Below are 15,668 nucleotides of genomic sequence, written 5' to 3' on the forward strand. Positions count from 1 at the left end.
TCCTTTCATGTAGCTTCTGTATTAAAGTTTTGTTTGAAAGGTGGAAATCAATCTGCATTAGATCACATGAAGCATAAATTATTCAGCATGAAACAGTTAATACAAATTTTATTCCCGTATCGTCCATCAAAACCCATCAATTTATCCCTACTAAGGTATGACAGAAGGAATTAGATAAAAAAATCTATTGTAAAAGCCTTAAAACAAACAATAATTGCTTCAGCTGATGTTTTAAAATTTGTTTTTGAAGTACCCATGCATTTTTGTAAGTACTGAAAGGTACCCAGTATATTTATGAATAAAAGCAGTTCCTGGGTATAAGACACATTTTAAATTTACTAAGAATATGTCACCTTAGGGTACTTTTAAACATAGACTCTGTAATTATGTGGAAAATTACATGAGAAATTAAAATTCTACTAATGATTATTATTCTTCATGTTTCTATATGAATCAACAACAGGAATTACATTTTAATAAATACAGAAAACATAAATAACTTCTTTGGATTTTCCTTCTAATTCTATCTCCATTAACAGGCCTTTATGTCAAAATCCTAGTAAACAAAGGGAGTTTATTTGTTTATTCCTGTGATTTTCTGAGAGGGAACTTTATGGTATTGTCTTAAACCAGATCAAGAGCATATTGATCCTTCTGCAATAAGATCCTTCTTTATGTTACTTTTTCCTGATTGCTTATTTTTAAAGGGGAAGAACATTATCTGAGATGCTATCATCCAACTTAGTTTCTGTAGTGCCACTATTAGACATCTTCAATAAAAATAAAATTATTAATAATTGCTTCTATACATAGATTTATAAAAGAATTACTATCTCAACAGCAGAAGACTTACATTTCAATTAAAGCTTCTAAAACACAATATACATTTTAACTACTTCTGATGCATCCTTATCAGTTAGTACAGTGTTCAGCTAACTCTTAAAGTTTGCAGTTTTTGAGATTTCTTATTTATGGGGGCTATTTTTGGGGTAAAGGAAGGAGAATAATGCATGGAAAGAATTATTCACCTCTAATCTCTACTGCAGAAAATCCTTGCATACCATGTAATTCCCTTTTTTAATTAGTATATAATTTTACTTCAGCCCACAGGCAAAATAGAAGGTTCACTGTTTGGTTGCTACCTATAGCTCTACAGTGACATTTCTCTTGAAATTAGAAACAAGAGAAATATAGTTAACACAGTACTGGTCTCAGAGTCCAAGTCATCAAAAAGAAAAAGAAAAGTGGCAGTTTTAGTTTTCCAATATTTTCACCATCTGAGGTGGCATTGTTTCAAGTAATGCAAGCCAGCAGGGCCAAAGGGTTTGTTTGTATCCATCCTTTCAATTATAACTCTAAGACAGTGGATTTTGACTTGTAGTGAAAGTAAACATGAACGGTGAATTTGTGTGGTCAAAATGAAAAACTGAAATGTTTAATTCCTTTCAGCATTTAGATAGTCTTTCTGACACAAATCCAATTGTTTTTCATTCACTCATAAATAAAGCATGGGACAGATGTGCTAGGTTTACAAATTGCTGGAGAAGGAGATGGTGTTTATAGACTGCCTTTTCTTTTGCCTCTGTTGCTAGAGATAAGAGAAATCCAAATTGACTTCTTTTCTCTGCCTGAGGCATTTTGAACTCACAGCTTCCTTGTGTCTGAAGCATGCTCTGTGTTTCTGTATGTAGCAGTATGGCTTCAGCTGCTCATGGCTGCTCTGAGATTTGGTAGTGGAAAGTGCTGCAAAAAAAATAGAGTACTGAGATGATCATTGGATTTTGGAAAAGCAAGACAAGTATCATGCTGAAAGGACAGAGTAACTGTTTTTTCATCTGTATCCTATGCTAGAGGGATGGGGTGAATTTCTCTTTTTGCAGCCTCCACAAACACACCCTCTTCAGTGTGTCCAGCAATTATGTATGTACTTCCAAGGGCACTCATTTGGGGCATTACCCCTAAAGCCTCCCCATTAGCCACAGTTTCCCATTAGATCTCCTTCAGACCCTGAGCTGCTGCTTCTGCAAATGTTATCACCAGCCAGGTCATGCTTTGTGCCAGCTGTTCTTCTTTCTCAACAGCCATAAACAGCAAGTGAAAACCTCAGCAAATTCTGTCTTCCTTCTCAGGTCCTACACCAGAAGCTGACTTCTCACAAGCTGCAGAGGAGGTGAAGTGTTCTGACTCTTTGACTTCCCTCCCCACAGTCCTTTGAGTAAAGCCATATTCTCTTGTGGATGAGTGGAGTTACCTGACACTCATTGCAGCAACAAAGGCAGCTGAGCCAACCGTTCTCTCCTGGAGTAAGTTTAGACATTCCTTAAAATAGTCTAAAATTTGGTTCTCAAAGTAAAATAATTTTGGTTATCCTGAGACTTTTAATGGAAAATTTCAGAAAGCTGTAACTAGCAATTTACTGTTCAGCACACACTCTGTGTTGGTGGGTGGAGTGGTAAGACCACTCAAAATGGAGTCTGGTGGTGGTATGGAAAAAGGCTTTTCAGAAATGAACTGGCAGCTTGTTATTTGTACATTATATATTTTGCAGTTTTGATACAGTACATGAAAATTTTCTTACAACATCACTGAGCTTTCAGCTGATTGCTGACTTACAGTTGAGGTTAGTGTAGTGATTTATATGCTCACATGCTAAGAATTTCCTATATTTCTTCCTGTTCTTCTGTTTCTTTGTTTTCTTATTGGAAAATTGCTATGGCACAGGTAAAACTGTTTACAGAAGTAAATTTAGTATCTTGACTTTCAGTGATGCTTATAAATTGATGCCTTTTTTGTTATCTAGGGAATGTATTTTGAAAGTTCAGTATTCCTTTGCAAACATTTCCTATGTTGTTCCAACAACTATGTTGTTCCAATTATTGATACAGATGCTTCAGGTTATTATCCAGGACATGTTTGTGGCTACAAAATACAAGAATTGGACATAAAAGCAGTTGTTCCAGTTTTCAACACTAAAAAATTATTGTATTGCTCTTACCTAGATGCTCTTTGAGATATTAAGAGTTAAGAGATGCTTAGATAACTTTAAAGGGAAGTGATTCTGAGGAATAATATATTTTTAAATATCAGTAGTGAAGAAAGTTTGCCTAGGTTTAGCAACATAGGTATCTGCTGAGGAAGGCAGAAGCCTCCCCTGAAATGAAAAAATGTAGACCCCTTCCCTCCAAATTGTTACAAATTTGAAATTAAGGGGCGCTCTCAGGCAAAAATATGGGAATAGTAATAATAGTTCTTTATGAGGGAAGAAAATAAAAACATAAAATAAACAATGCAGTAAACCAAAACAACACTGACAGAGTCAGAATACAACCTGACACGCTGTTGGACAGCAGTCCAATTGGGAATTATGGCTGTAGTCCTCCTGGAGTGCCAGGTGTGGTTCTGTTGGAGTAGTGATCCTGTAGAAAAGGGTGTAGTCTTCCTATGAAAAGGCAATGGAAGAGGCAGCTGTTCCTCTGGGAAAATCCAGCACAGAAAAAGTGGTGCTGGTGGGCCAGAATCTCAAGACAATATGCAGATAGGAATGCTTGGCTCCTCCCTCTGGCCAGAGCATCTCACAATGGGATGTTAAACTTCTTATCAGTCATGCAGTGACACTCAACGGCCCATTGTCAGCAGGTGTCTCCCAGGAGGATTGCTTGTGGAAGAGATAAGGAAAAACTGCCCACTTAACACAAGACAACTGCCATATAGATGGTAAATAGAATACATCTTGTTTTTCAATCTGGGACAAGAAAATTCCATCACGCTAAAGCTACAACTTTGCTCTTTGAGTTTGCAGGAGAAACATGGAGCCATTTTATTTTTCATGACTATTTTAACCAGGTAAGAATTTCCAGTAAATACTTCTCCATTTTGCTGTCCAAAATGCAATTCTTTGTACACTTCCATGCATACACACACACACACACACACACACATGTGGACACAGAAAAACTAAACAAAAACCCCCCAAAAAATGAAAAGCCACTATGAAAACAATACAGCGTGCATTATGTCTGGAACAGAGGGAATTTTCCAAGTTATAGACTCAGCAGTCTTTCCTTCCCCTTTTGCTCCTATAACATGATCTGTAACACATATAACAATGTTATGTCACAGCTATGTAATCACATTCTGGAAGCTCATTTCTAGGACTGCTCAAAATAAACTAAAAGGCATAAAAGTGCCTAAGAAGAATGTAAATACTGATATTTCTAATAAACTGCTATTTCCTCTTTTTTTGAGTAGGGGATAAGAAAGCTAATAAGTAGATTTTAAAAGAGGATGCAGAGGACCATCTATTGTGTATATACAGGTATTTGCAAGAGCTGTTGAAACATAAGTTGATCCCTGAAAGGGGAAGTTTGCATTAAATCATTGTATATTTGCAAAAGTTATAAATTCCTGTATTTATTTTTATAATCACGTACATTTATAAGCACGTACATTCTAGTAGAGTAATCAAAAATTAGAGCTCTTTTCAAGGTTAACTTTCCTGGAAAACATGTAGTGTTTTTCCATAAGGAGACTTCCAAATGTCTTCAATGTAAATGTCTTGCCAGTTTGATCTCTTTCGTGCATATATGCTGCTGAAAGTACAATGCATATGAAAATACCAAATAATATCCCAATATTACTTTCACCTTCCAATCTAAAAATATATTTAGTCTCTGTTGTGGTTTATATTCCATTTCTTCCTTATACCATGATTTCCTTAGAAGCTCAAGAAAGTAACTGAGTAAATCTTGGTAAATGAATTCATAGAAGTATTAATATTTTTATTTCACAGTGCAGAAAGACTCAAGCAGTTGATGGAACTCTTACTATTCTGCCTGCTGGAAAAGGGCTCTGGCTGGGTGGGTGGGAAGTCTTCCAACAAGCTGTTGAGGCGTGTAGTAAACTCTATTCATTGGACTGAGGACCTCTACTGGATTTTGAGATTTCTGCCCCAGATTCAATTGAAAGCTACTCAATCATTTCTAGTAGCGAAAGCTTCCTAGAAACAAAGATAGAATATCCCAGTGTCCAGCAACCTCACAGAAACCAGTTTTAAAGAAATTAATTGAATTTGAGTATTTTGACTAACCAGAATAATAATGAATAGTAATATTCATTAATAATAATAATAATAAATAATAGTAATAATAATGAATTACTGTGTGCCTTTAGTCACATTGGCGTGTTTAGGGAGAACAGGATAATGTAATTTCAGTAATCTCCATATATCTACTATCAGTGAAATTAATACTTTTTCTTGTTTGGCAAAATATTTGTGCCAAATGATAAAGGCAAAAATAAATCCTGTAAAAGCACATAGTAATGAACAGCAAGTGGTTAGCTAGAAAAAAAATGCATCAAAGAATTTATAGATTTTTTTTTTATGTCTTTTAAGTCCTTTTGGCTTGCAAAGTAGGCCTAATCTTACAAGGCTGATGGATTGCTTGAGTAATTTGAAATAGATAAAAGATCAGTAAATGTCAAAGAAAATAAAAGGCAGAAATATTGATAGTTACATTGTGTCCTACATGTCTCTTTTCACCCATATAGTTTTTGGGTTTTTTTTAAAAAAATAAGGAGGTGGAGGGCTGCCTGCTCACTTATCATCTATCCTTCTTAGCTTCAGGCTGAGTAAGAAAAGGTTACTCCTGTCAACTGGAAGATGTACTCTGGGGAGAATGATTTTCAAACCATTTACAGGTCATTTTAAGACATATAATTATACAAAAACCTCTAAACTATAAAAATTGAAAGTTTCGTTTTTAATAATAGCAGATGCAAGTCTTTTAAAGCATTTAACTATTCTTTGTGAACTGTCAGTTGTAGTGATTTTAATGTCCCTTTCCCTGACTAATAAAAGATTTTTTCCTTTCTCAAGTAGATTATGCTGTATACCAAAGTAATTTATTTTTATGCATTGAGTGCAGGTTCACGGGGATGTTTATTATTTTCCTGTTTTCTGTCATATAGTCAGCTCCAGGTACTGACTGTTTTAAAAGCATGCCACAGGATATCTGAATTTTTACAGAAAAAATATTGACTTACATGGGGAACTGGGTGCTAGTATATTTTCTTACATACCAGACCTTCCATGTTTTAACTTTCTGCCAAGAACTGTAAGGCAGAGATTGCAAGGCCCTCAAATTAATTAAAGAGGTATTGGACGCAGTACTGATAAGGAACTTCCCAGAACTAGATACTGGATATGACATACTTTGGTAGCAATTCCAAATGCAAGCCTGCTTCATCCGTGATATTTTTTGTTTCAATATTTACTTACTCTGATATGGCCTATGTGAAACTACCTAGACAAACTTTGTAAGCAACTTCCCAAGTGTTTTAGTAAATATACTTTACAAATCATTAGAAATAAAATGTTGCATCTCTTTATTTTACTAATCTTTGTTCTACCTCTAGTTGACACAGATATGCATTCAAACTAATTAAGGAAATTTGCTTTGACTCAGCATGAAAATAAAGGCAAAAATAAGGGTATATGAAAATAGTATCTAGTATTACCTAGCTGTCATGGTTTGACACAGAAAAAGAATTTTTCAGAAGGAAGAGGTCAATTTGGATATTGACCAATTGAGGGTGGACACGCCTCTGAGAACACAGAGGGGTTAAAAGCAGAATTCCCAGGGGAACTCGCTCTCTTTGGTTCCGCTCAGCCGCAGTGCAGCCTCTCCCCTGCCCGGCCGTGGCTGGTGGGGAGGGGAAGGCCCATGGCCTTACTGAGGTGGGCCAAGGGTGGAGGGACTGGAATCGGGCTGGCCCCAGCAGATGGAAGGGTGGAGAAATCTGGGATGTCTCTGTCCCCCCCCACCAGAGTTTCTCTACCGAGAGGGAGAGAGAAAGAGACAGCAGCAGTCTTGTCAGCAATTTCACCGAGGGGAAGGAGGAGCCGGGGGGGCCGCAAGGTGCCCAGTGCGTAGGAGCCACCGGAGAATCCGGGCAGAGAGCCAGCCAGGGAGTCAGGACTTTTAACCCTTCCTTGAGAAATGAAAGCCTTGTGAATTTTTTCCCCTCCTCGGTTTGAAAGAGAGGAAGAGAAAGAGAGTTTGGACCCTGGGATATTAGAAGGAGAAATTCTAGATGGGAGGGGGACAAGGAGTGGCTTTTGGCTGGACTTTTTCCTTGGTAGCCACTGACTGAAATCAATTTTCTCCTTCAAGAGAGACTGTATTTTGGGAGGATGCCAGTGAGTCAAGAGACCTGCTTCAGCTGGGAAAAGACAGAAGTGGAGCGAACAGAGGAAAGTTAGAGGGTTTGTGGTGGTGCCCTCTGTCCTCAGAGAAGGAGAAGAGAAGAAGATCTCTGTTCTTGGACCCTCGTCCCCAGGGGAAAAATGGGGGGGGACTGTGGTCCCAAACAATGAAAAAACTGAACTGTTGTTTTCTCCCCTCTTGGCAGGGCATCCTTGAAAGGAAAAATCCTAAAAGCAGTCTGTCCATCCATGCATTGGTGGTGAGAGCACTGTGCAGGGAAAGGAGCAAGGTCACCATGGCAAACTTTTTCTCCGGGCGGTTCCATGTGTGACATGGAAACACAGGATGTGGAGCTGTGTTTTCTTGGGGGGTCTGTGGCACAGGAGAGACTCTGTTCCCTCGATGGACTGAGTATCAATTGTCTGGAGGGTGGAAACCTGATTGGTGTCCAGATTGTGTCTCACTGTGGTTTGTTGGAGTTGGGTGGTGGGGGGAGGAATGCTTTTGCAAGGTTTTCATTTTGATCTTTGTGTGTTATTTTTTTTTCCTTTCTTTTTTCCTTTTATAGTAGTAGCTTAATAAAGTTTTTTTCTGTTATTAAGCTTGGGCCTGCTTTGCTCTGTTCTCGATTGCGTTTCACAGCATTCAATTGAGAGATTGCATTTTCATGGGGGCACTGGCATTGTGCCAGTGTCAAACCATGACACTAGCTCTTATGTTAAAAGAAATGCTGCAAGAATGAATAGGTGGGTTCCCTGGACCATAGGAGATTCCCTTGGAGCATCTCAGATACACAGCTTTAATCTGAGAAAGCATCAGTAGGCCTCAGGTTTAGGTAGATGTTCATCTGCATCCCTCCATACTCAGGGAAGGATGCTGAAGAAACAAGTTGTTCACCACTAACAGTGTAGGGTTTATTTGTTTCACAAGTGTAGCCAAACCTCAACAAGCATCAAAACTCTTTTTTAGTGTTTTGGCTTGTATGTTGAGTATTTCAGATTATTCACTTCTGAAAATAAACAGAAATCTGTAGAGCCTGAAAAGGACAGAGTGAAATAAAATGCTAGCTTGTAAAATGTTGATTAAAGTTATTGCTTGGATCTCAAAAAAAACTGTAACCAAACCAGAAATGCAGCCAAATTTTCTTTTACAGAGTGAAGTGCCTCATATGCTCGACTGAATTTATGGTTTGATTATTGTCTACTGAGCATATGGTACAAATTATTTCATAACCCCTCATGAAGCAATGCTCAAGTACTTTTCTTTTTAAATGAACTTACAGCTAAACAATTGATGTCTTCTCTTGAAGAACCATCCCAGACATTAAAGTATTTGTCAGTTCTCAGTAATTTCCAGAGTATCATTAGGATGTATTTGCTATGGATGAAACTAAGCTGAAGTGTGAGTTTTTCTGTATATAGAGACCACCCAGTGTAATTCTCACATGAGTTGCTGCTGTTGGCACAACTGTAGTGGCCACTTGTGCTTGTGGATGTGACCTTGCAAACTACAGTTTAACTGGCCGCAGTCTTCTGGGTATTGTCCAAGATTTGTGTGGCATCTAGCCCAGGAAAGAGAGAATTAATATGTATATATTTTCATTATATGTATATACATACATAAGACACATAAATAATGCATAAATACAGATATGAATGTTTATGTTTACATATCAACATACATATTCTATTACAATTGATAAGCAAGCATTTATGTGTATTTAGACTTGCTCTTTAAGCAAATCTACATTAGAAGCCCGTCTGCAAATAAATATTGGGACAAGCTATAGCTTCTTAATTTCAAATTAAATGCATAGCTCAAAGTTTATACTCTACAAAGAAAAAGCTGGTGTCATCTTCTTGAAAAATTCTTGCTTTTTTAAGCATGTTAGTAAAGTACAAGATGATTTTTTGAGAGAATAATTTCCTGGGAGCTGGTAAACATGTATCTGAGGGACAAAATGGATCAAAACCACCCTCCCAGAAATATTTGTGAGTACTTTTCTCATGAAAAGTATTATAACATATCCAAAAAGTCATGAGAAAATAAATAAGCTTCCCAGGACTGTGTTCACATTTGGCATAACCAATTCTATCTTAAAATACATGTTACGATACCACTAAAACAGTTTTCTAACACCTAAGGATCCAAAAATGAAAGGAAAAGAAAGTCATGTAAAGAAAAATTACCTGATGAAAATGTTTCTAAAATTTGAAATGGCAAACAGAAATGTACTGTCACTGCCAAAAGCATGTCTGAGGAATTCTAAAAATGCTAATTTAGATATACTTCATGTGCATCCTATACAAACTACTCTACTTAAAATTTATGTGTACTTCTTTTAAAAGGTGACATGCTTCTGACCAGTGAACAAGACTGACAGGATTTCCCAGGATACATCATTAGGTATTTTTCCAGTGACATTCTTTTCCCTATTAGCATTTTTTTAATTGGAGTTTTTTCATTTTTTGCATTCATTGTAGCAACCCATATTGTAAGTTATTGACTTCTGTGATGACAAGTTACTTGGTACCTGTTACCTTGTAACTTTGGCTGCTTAGATATCAGCTATACTGGAAACTAGTTGAATCAACAAAAAAACCCCCAAAACCAAAACAAAACAAAAATCACCAAAGAACAAAAAAACCAAAGGCTTGATTGCATGTTGTTGGTCCTACAATATTAATTCTTTCAAATCTAAACTGTTTGGAATTTGACTAGGACAAGCACTACATAAATTTGGCCAGTAGTACATAAGTAACAAGCAGGAGATTTTATTAGTTTTATATCTTGATTAGCACATTGCCTCTGACATTGATTGCATGCTTCTCACTATAAAAATTACAGTAGCTCTCAATGTTCTGGTGGTCTTCCTTCTGATGTGCAAGCAGACAAATATAATAAATATCTACAAATACTCTGCTTAAACAGTTGGAGTTCTGTTCGTTAACCATATTTAGTAAATATTTTTCTCATGTACTTTCTGACATAATTTATAGTTTTCTATTCAGTATTATATTTGTAGAACTTTGTATAGGGAAAGCTCTGGAGATAGCAAAACTGGCATGACGAAGAACTTTATAATATCATTAAGGAAGTGTTGCTAGGAGAGGCTAGTGAGATCACAAGAATACCATTGTAGAAGCTCATACACACTGTCAATGCATAAATTAATTGTAGTGTGTAAAGAAGAAAAGGAAAATGTGTACATTTCATTTGTAATGTGTAAATATCTTCATTTTTCATGCCATTTTCAATCTCTTCTAAGCTTGGAAAGATAAACTTCTAATAAGCAACTGGGATTTCTTATTTGCTCATTGACAAATAAATTATTTATGGATTGAAACAGTAGGATGGGCAATCACACCTAAATATATTTTCTGAAGCTTCTGATGAAAAAAGTAGGAATAATTATAAAAAAAGTTTGATGGTGGATTTGTTAGCATCATGTGTTGCTTAGATTTAGGTGTTTTAGTTTTTACAGAAAAAGATGTCTCAATAGGTATCATGAGGATTTCTTGGACAATAGAAACTAGCAAAAATCCCCAAAATTTTAGAGAAGCATTCCCTTTGCTTTTAGTAATTCTTCAATGAGGGAATTAGCATTGTAATTAATATTTCCTAAAAGTATAAAAAGCTTGAGATAATCTAAATAAATCAGTCTATGTATGAATCTAAATATTTCTATATCTTTCAGGAATAAGTCATTTATACAACAGACAATTGTACTGGTTTTGCATTGGAGCCACCCACAGAAGTGATTTTTTTTGAGAAGAGCTGCTGAGAATCTTCTCTGTGCCTAGCAGAACCAAGTGCTGGCTAGCTTTGAGAATAGGCATGTTAATAGCCAATTAACATGATCCGCCTCTGTAAGATTCACATTTTAAAACTAACAAACACCGGGAACACTCTCTTGTCCTTCCAGAATGGGAACAGGTAACAAGGCCAGCCTGGCTTCCCGGTCGGGCCAGGCTCCAGCGGCTGTCAGGCAAAGAGGGGAGGAATATAATTGATACGTCAGACTCTTTTTCCGTGTAACTCATTTAAAAGTATGGGGGATTGTGGCTTTCGGAGGTCACTTGCGGCTTTCCCCCGTCCCTCCCCAGCCCCCGGGACCCTCTGGCTAGCTGTCCCCTCCGGGGCCGGGGTCTGCCGTGGTCCCGCTGCCCTGGGCTTACCAGGCAGCGTCTGGGTTAGCACGGTACGAGCTGCGGCGTTGCCTCAGTCGCCGCTAGGGTTCGAGATAAAGAGACCAAGAGAGACCAATGGTATGCTTGTCCAGAGAGATTGTATTGCCTGAAGCGTTGCAGTGACCAAAGGCCCCAGGCTATTGCCCAGATACAGTTTTATACAGCAAAATTAAGAGATAAGGTCTAAACAATAGAGACAGTGTCCAGCCTGGACACATCAGAACCACCCCAGGGGTCAGATCCAATGGGAACTGCTCAGGGGTGGGGAGAAGGGGGTTTACAGAGGAATGCTGAAGCGAAACTTTCCCAAAACAATGGGGCATACATAAATGTATCTTTTCCTCAGTTTTCCATTCCCAAGGCCTTTCTAAAACCCTTCCTCCACACTAGCGCACCAGTGTGATAGCAACAGGGGATGAAGTGTTCAAATTGTAGATATGAGCAAAGGCATCTGTACTAAAGCAAGCAGCTGAAGTAGCTGTGATCCCATGAGAAGTTGGAACAGAGAGAGACAAGTCATGAAGACCCTTTACCCCCAGGGAAAGAAGAAGAAAACCTCTGTTCCCAGAGATGAAGATGATCTCTTAGATAGATAAAGAGAACCTTTGGTCTTGAACAGTTCATCCTTAAAATAGTACCCTATATGACATAGCCCATAAACATAGCTGTGGAAAGGCTGTGAAAAGATGGGAGGGACTTCACAATTGTAGATTCCTGGGTGGCTGCTATTCATGGAAATTAAACGCCATGAGAGAACTGTTTTCTTATAGAGAACTCTCCATAAAATGACAAGAGGGACTCCTCTCACTTAGTGAACTGAAGACTGTTCTAGAGGTGATAAACTGACTGAATTGTTTCTGTACATTGGTAGTGGGAAAGAAAGGATTGTAGGGAGAGAAGTGTTCTGAAGGTTTTATTCTGATTCTTATTATTCTTTTATGTCTGTTAATAAACTTTTCTTTATACTCTTTAAGTTTTGAGCCTGCTTTGCCTTCCTCCTAATCCTATCTCATAGCAAGAAATTAGTAAGTATATTTTAGTGGATGCACTAGCGTTTAGTCAGCCTTAGACCCACAACATTAATTGGTGCATTGGCCAGGAAATCTGAAATTGGCCAACCAAAACATAACAACAACTTAACAGATGCCATTATATTAGTATATAAACAATATGTATAAGATATTTGCACTATGTTTAGGAAGATTTATTACTATATGATTTTTTGTATTTTTTTTTTTTCAAAAAGTAAAAACTTCTGTTGTACTGAATATGTGAGTATAGATAATTGCTGGGCATGTGCTCTGGCTGGCAGTGTACTTACAAAAGATAATAACATATGTCCAAATTACAGTGTCTGGGCTAAAATGGCCCAAATAATGATGCTTTTCTTTAGGCTAGACTTTCAGGTGCTTTTACCAGATTTACAATGATACAGAAATTACATGGTTTAGTAGAAATCCAGTTAATCTCCATTGAACATGTTTCTAGTTGTTTTCTCATTTTTTCTTGATAAAAGGCATGAGGCCCAGCATAGAAACCTTCAGTGGAAGTGTTCCTTTCTGTGATCATTGGCATTCTCACTGCACGTATCACTTCAAAGTTGATGATGTCTTCTCTATCATTTTCTTGGTGTCTTCCAACCATGCCACTGGATTTATCTGAGAATGGTGTAGACATTTTGTGGGTCTGAGGCTGAAAGGAGGCTTCCCTTAGTAACTTTGTCCCTTAACATTTTCTATCCACAGGGTTCTGCATAGCAATTTGTCCTGAGACAATATGGTCATGGCCATGATGAGAATGGTCATGGTCATGACAATATTGTTGTGACAGTATGGTCATGGCCATGTTGTTGTAGGTGGGACTAGACTCACTCTCAGTTTTTTAAGAAGACTGATAAACAGAACAAAGCAGAAGGATGTAGACAGTTTTCAGGTAATACAGCAAAGTAAAATTTATTTTTTAGTATGAAAGAAGTGGTTATCTAGTTTTGAATAATGGGGAGAACAGCAACATTGGTTTCTTTGACTCTCTAGCTTTTGGGACTAAATAATGATGCTGTAGAAGGAAGAGAATGACATGGTGATGCTGTCCAAGTACTGAAGAGAAGAAGGGAGGTGAGTGAACAAAATTATTTCCTGTAAATTATCTGAGCCCTAGCCCCCAGATAATGACTTTAAGAAGGTCAGGGTTTTATTACAATGAGGTTAGTGATAAGGTATGCTGCAACAAAAAGATTTTGTAATGATGAATTAAATCTGAATGTACAGCCTTGCTATCAAAAACAGTACACACTATAGGATTATAGTCTATAAGGAGTCTGTAATTAGTAGGCAGGTGGTTTTTTCAGTAACTGGTGTTTTTTCACTAGCTTCTTACTTCTTCATGTGTACAATAATGGTTTTCAAGTGTAGATTTTGGGGGGAGGTAGCAAGAGGAACAGCTGGTTTTTAATGCAGGCATTGCCACCTAATGAATATTCCACTGAGCAAGTTTAACCATAATTTTTAATTTGAACATATTCTTTATTAATGTGTAAAGGTGCAAAATATTTTCATTGTTCTTAATCTTTAGCACATTTAGTATAAAGAAAAAAAGGCAGTCTTTTCTTCCTTGGTAGAATGTTGATTAAATGAGGGTGGATGTCATATGGTTGAATGATTTGGAATTAATCAAATTGTGTGGGTTGACAGCTCAATGACAGAGATGATGGAGAAATTCAAGTATGCTTGATAAATCTCTTGCTGGTTTTGTAAGCAGTCACCTGGGTTTGGTTGGGATAGAGTTAATTTTTTTCTCAGTAGTGTTTTGGATTTAGAATGAGGATAATGTTGATTAACACACTGGTGTTTCAGTTGTTGCTAGGTAGTACATACCGAAAATCAAGGACTTTTCAGCTTCCTCTGCTTCTCTGCTTTGCCAGTGAGGAAGTGCATAAGAGGCCATGAGGGAGCAAAACCAGGAGAGGTGGCCCAAACTGACTAAAGGGATATTCCATACCATAAACTCATGGCGGGGAGTTGGGTGGGAGGTGCTCATACAGCTTGAGGACAGGCTGAATGTCAGTCAGCAGGTGGTGAGCCAGATTGAATTGTCTGTCACTTTTCTGTCTTGGGGTTTAGTTTATTTGTCTTTTTTTTTTTTTTTTTTTTTTAGCCTCACTTTTGTTACAGTTGTTTTTGTTTTCATTATTATTACAGTATTTTAACTTTATTATGGTTTATCAATTTTTTTCCCAGCTTTTTTAGTCAACCCACTGTATCATGGGGGGGGATTGTGGAACTGCATATTACTTAGTCTAGGATTAAACTATTGATAGCGTGATACTATGTTTATGAATTGCAACCCAGAGGAAAAGAAAGAATCATATTGCTCTTCATGTCTACAGTGCTCAGCATTGTATTTTACTATATTCAGAGTCTAAGTTTAAGGAAAAACTGTTTTCTGACAACAAATACTATTCATATTTTCTCTTTTATGAGTATTATTATAATTATTTTAACAGTATATGTTAGTTGTACTATATTCATCTTGTTCCTGAGAATTTAACTGCATTCAAGGACAATACTGTCTTTTTTGGTGATCTTTATGAGGTAATAACATACAGGAATCATTAGCCCAAATGTAATTGAAGCCTGAAACTGTGATAGCTGAGAAAGTGTTTTGTGGTTTTAGTGATATGAAGACTGTCTTCAGTTTAAAAGTAAAAGACATTTAGAACACTTTTTTTTCATTAAGAATGTGAGTCAAACTCTGAATAGTTGACTAGGAAAACAACTTCCTGCTAAGCCAGTGATATCACAAATCTACCATGTTTGCTAAGCTGTTGGGTTACACTAGGCCACTGTAACAATTCTGAGTGTTAAATATGTTTCACTAAATATTTCATCTTTTCATTTAATGCTGGGGGAAAAAACTGAAAGTTTACATACACCAAATTCAGATTCCTTTTTTTTGTCTGACAGAGAAATTCTGCCCTACCCCTTGACAATCTGACAATCTTTGTCAATTTAAATGGTTCAAGTAAGAAATATGAGGAAATGTGAATGAGGGACTACATTCACAAAGCTAATGGCAAAGAAGTAATCTTCCTCCTCTCTGAAAGATGTAACTCTGGGTATAAATCAGCAAAAGCACGTGACAAAATTGTTATCTTTTCCTCCAGAGGTGTGAATTTAATCCTTTAACTCGAATTAGTGTCCTAGCTACCAACAGGTAAGTATTCTAAGATACCATTTTTAGATACTGCTGCTTTATCTTCCCTAATAAATAAAGC

The 15,668-nt window shown here is 37.1% G+C and overlaps 1 protein-coding gene across 36 annotated transcripts in view; it reads left to right on the forward strand.

Annotated features, from left to right (window-relative positions):
* Positions 1–15,668, forward strand: part of PRR16 (proline rich 16) — a 155,315-nt gene that overhangs the window by 123,706 nt on the left and 15,941 nt on the right. For 3 of the 36 annotated variants that reach the window (XR_014951322.1, XR_014951311.1, XR_014951345.1), the window contains one exon: positions 2,130–15,607. The exons of 3 other annotated variants lie outside the window; for them this stretch is intronic. The gene's annotated coding sequence lies outside the window, so the exon portion shown is untranslated. The remainder of the gene's footprint in view (positions 1–2,129; positions 15,608–15,668) is intronic. 30 more of the 36 variants (XR_014951314.1, XR_014951320.1, XR_014951337.1 and 27 more) reach the window with 25 other exon arrangements.

The sequence above is a fragment of the Lonchura striata genome, chromosome Z (assembly GCF_050655825.1).
Source record: "Lonchura striata isolate lonStrDom1 chromosome Z, ASM5065582v1, whole genome shotgun sequence".
NCBI classification, from domain to species: Eukaryota; Metazoa; Chordata; class Aves; order Passeriformes; family Estrildidae; genus Lonchura; species Lonchura striata.